This window comes from Monodon monoceros, unplaced genomic scaffold (genome assembly GCF_005190385.1).
Source record: "Monodon monoceros isolate NGI ecotype Baffin Bay Population unplaced genomic scaffold, NGI_Narwhal_1 Super_Scaffold_22, whole genome shotgun sequence".
Taxonomy (NCBI): Eukaryota; Metazoa; Chordata; class Mammalia; order Artiodactyla; family Monodontidae; genus Monodon; species Monodon monoceros.
This window is the reverse complement of record NW_021703779.1, coordinates 118648042-118652487: the sequence shown is the minus strand read 5'-3', so window position 1 is coordinate 118652487 and position 4446 is coordinate 118648042.

The following is a 4446-nucleotide window of genomic DNA, read 5'->3' as shown; positions in this document are numbered from 1 at the left end:
ATATATATATATATATATACATTATTTCCTTTCTCGCTTTTTGTGAGTGTGTATGTGAATGCTTCTTTGGGTGATTTTGTCTGTATTGCTTTGCTTTTACCATTTGTCCTAGGATTCTGTCTGTCCTTTTTTTGGTTTTTTGTTTTTCTTAGTATAGTTTTTAGCACTTCTTATAATTGGCGGATTTGTTTTTTGGTTTGGTTGCTCTCTTTTTTCTTTCTTTCTTTCTTTTTTCTATTACTTCTAAATTTTTTTAATTTGTAGTATTTTTTATTTTGATAATATTTATTTTATTTTATTTTATTTTTTCTTTCTTTTTTCTCCCTTTTCTTCTGAGCCATGTGGCTGACAGGGTCTTGGTGCTCCAGCCAGGTGTCAGGCCTGTGCCTCTGAGGTGGGAGAGCCGAGTTCAGGACATTGATCCACCAGAGACCTCCTGGCTCCATGAAATATCAAACGGCGAAAGCTCTCCCACAGATCGCCATCTCAACACTAAAACCCACCTCCACTCAACAACCAGCAAGCCACAGTGCTGGACACCCTACGCCAAACAACTAGAAAGACAGGAACCCAACCCCATCTATTAGCAGAGAGGCTGCCTAAAATCATAATAAGGTCACAGACACACCAAAACACACCACCAGATGCAGTCCTGCCCAACAGAGAGACAAGATCCAGCCTCATCCACCAGAACACAGGCACGAGTCCCCTCCACCAGGAAGCCTACACAACCCACTGAACCAACCTTAGCCACTGGGGGCAGACATCAAAAACAATAGGAACTATGAAACTGCAGCTTGTGAAAAGGAGACCCCAAACACAGTAAGTTAAGCAAAATGAGAAGACAGAGAAAAACACAGCAGATGAAGGAGCAAGGCAAAAACCCACCAGACCTAACAAATGAAGAGGAAATAGGCAGTCTACCTGAAAAAGAATCCAGAATAATGACAGTAAAGATGATCAAAAATCTTGGAAATAGAATGGAAAAATAAGAGAAACGTTTAACAAGGACCCAGAAGAACTAAAGAGCAAACAATGATGAAAAACAATAAATAAATTAAACATTCTCTAGAAGGAATCAATAGCAGAAAAACTGAAGCAGAAGAATGAATAAATGACCTGGAAGATAAAATAGTGGAAATAACTACTGCAAGGCAGAATAAAGAAAAAAGAATGAAAAGAATTGAGGACAGCCTCAGAGACATCTGGCACAACATTAAACACACAAATATTCGAATTATAGGGGTCCCAGAATAAGAAGAGAAAAGGAAAGAGACTGAGGAAATATTTGAAGAGATTATTGTTGAAAACATCCCGAATATGGGAAAGGAAACAGTTAATCAAGTCTAGGAAGTGCAAAGAGTCCCATACAGGATAAATAAAAGGAGAAACACACCAAGACACATATTAATCAAACTATCAAAATTAAATACAAGGAAAAAATATTAAAAGCAGCAAGAGAAAAACAACAAACATACAAGGGAATCCCCATAAGGTTAACAGCTGGTCTTCCAGCAGAAACCCTGAAAGCCAGAGGGGAGTGGCAGGACATATGTAAAGTGATGAAAGGGGAAAACTTACAACCAAGATTACTCTACCCAGCACGGTTCTGATTCAGATTCGACAGAGAAATTAAAACTTTACAGACAAGCAAAAGCTAAGAGAATTCAGCACCACCAAACCAGCTTTACAACAGATGCTAAAGGAACTTCTCTAGGTAGGAAAAACAAGAGGAGGAAAAGACCTACAATAACAAACCAAAACAATTTAAAAACTGGTAATAGGAACATACATACTGATAATTATCTTAAATTTAAATGGATTAAATGCTCCAACCAAAAGACACAGACTGGCTGAATGGATACAAAACAAGACCTGTATATATGCTGTCTACAAGAGACCCACTTCAGACCTAGGGACACATACAGACTGAAACTGAGTGGATGGAAAAAGATATTCCATGCAAATGGAAATCAAAAGAAAGCTGGAGTAGCAATTCTCATATCAGACAAAATAGACTTTAAAATAAAGACTATTAAGAGAGACAAAGAAGGACACTACATAACGATCAAGGGATCAATCCGAGAAGAAGATATAACAACTGTAAATATTTATGCACCCAACATAGGAGCACCTCAATACATAAGGCAAATGCTAACAGCCATAAAAGGGGAAATCAACAGTAACACAATCATAGTAGGGGACTTTAACACCCCACTTTCACCAATGGACAGATCATCCAAAATGAAAATAAATAAGGAAACACAATCTTTAAGTGACATATTAAACAACGTGGATTTAATTGATATTGCCAGGACATTCCATCCAAAAACAACAGAATACACTTTCCTCTCAAGTGTTCATGGGACACTCTCCAGGATAGTTCATATCTTGGGTCACAAATCAAGCCTCGGTAAATTTAAGAAAATTGAAATCATATCAAGTATCTTTTCCGACCACAATGCTATGAAACTAGACATCAATTACAGAAACAAAACTGTAAAAAGTACAAACACATGGAGGCTAAACAATATGCTATTATATAACCAAGAGATTACTGAAAAAATCAAAGAAATCAAAAAATACCTAGAAACAAATGGCAATGAAAACACGACGACCCAAAACCTATGGGATGTAGCAAAAGCAGTTCTAACAGGGAAGTTTATAGCAAATACCATCCTACCTCAAGAAACAGGAAACATCTCAAATAAACAACCTAACCTTACACCTAAAGCAATTAGAGAAAGAAGAACAAAAGGAACGCAAAGTTAGCAGAAGGAGAGAAATAGAGATCAGATCAGAAACAAATGAAAAAGAAATGAAGGAAACAATAGCAAAGATCAATAAAACTAAAAGGTGGTTCTTTGAGAAGATAAACAAAATTGATAAACCAGTAGCCAGACTCATCAAGAAAAAAAGGGAGAAGACTCAGCTCAACAGAATTAGAAATAAAAAAGAAGTAACAGCCGACACTGCAGAAATACAAAGGATCATGAGAGATTACTACAGCAACTCTATGCCAATAAAACGGACAACCTGGAAGAAATGGACAAATTCTTAGAGAAACACAACCTTCTGAGACTGAACCAGGAAGAAATAGAAAATATAAACAGACCAGTCACAAGCACTGAAATTGAAACTGTGATTAAAACTCTTCCAACAAACAAAAGCCCAGGACCAGATGGCTTCACAGGTGAATTTTATCAAACATTTAGAGAAGAGCTAATACCTATCCTTCTCAAACTCTTCCAAAATATAGCAGAGGGAGGAATACTCCCAAACTCATTCTGTGAGGCCACCATTACCTTGATACCAAAACCATACAGAGATGTCACAAAAAAAGAAAACTGCAGACCAATATCACTCATTAACATACATGAGGGCTTCCCTGGTGGCGCAGTGGTTGAGAGTCCGCCTGCCAATGCAGGGGATGCGGGTTCATGCCCCGGTCCGGGAGGATCCCAAATGCTGCGGAGCGGCTGGGCCCGTGAGCCATGGCCACTGGGCCTGTGCGTCTGGAGCCTGTGCTCCACAGCGGGAGAGGCCACAGCGGTGAGAGGCCCGCATACTGCAAAAAAAAAAAAAAAAAAAAACATGAAAAAATCCTCAACAAAATACTAGCAAACACAATCCAGCAGCACATTAAAAAGATCATAAACCACGATCAAGTGGGGTTTATCCCAGGAATGCAAGAATTCTTCAACATATGCAAATCAATCAATGTGATACACCATGTTAACAAATCGAAGGATAAAAATCATATGATCAACTCAATATATGCAGAAAAAGCATTCGACAAAATTCAACACCCATTTATGATAAAAAATCTCCAGAAAGTAGGCATAGAGGGAACCTACCTCAACATAATAAAGGCCATATATGACAAACCCACAGCCAACATCATTCTCAATGGTGAAAAACCGAAACCATTTCCTCTAAGAACAGGAATAAGACAAAGTTGCCCACTCTCACTGCTATTATTCAACATAGTTTTGGAAGTTTTATCCACAGGAATCAGAAGAAAAAGAAATAAAATGAATCCAAATCAGAAAAGAAGTAAAACTGCCAGTGTTTGCAGATGACATGATACTGTGCATAGAGAATTCGAAAGATGATACCAGAAAACTACTAAAACTAATCAATGAATCTGGGAAAGTAGCAGGAAAAATATTAATGCACAGAAATCTCTTGCATTCCTCTAAACTAACGATAAAAAATCTGAAAGAGAAATCAAGGAAACACTCCCATTTACCATTGCAACAAAAAGAATAAAATACCTAGGAATAAACCTACCTAAGGAGACAAAAACCTGTATGCAGGAAACTATGATACTGATGAAAGAAATTAAAGATGATACAAACAGATGGAGAGATATACCATGTTCTTGGATTGCAAGAATCAACATTGTGTAAATGACTATACTACCCAAAGCAATGTACAGATTCA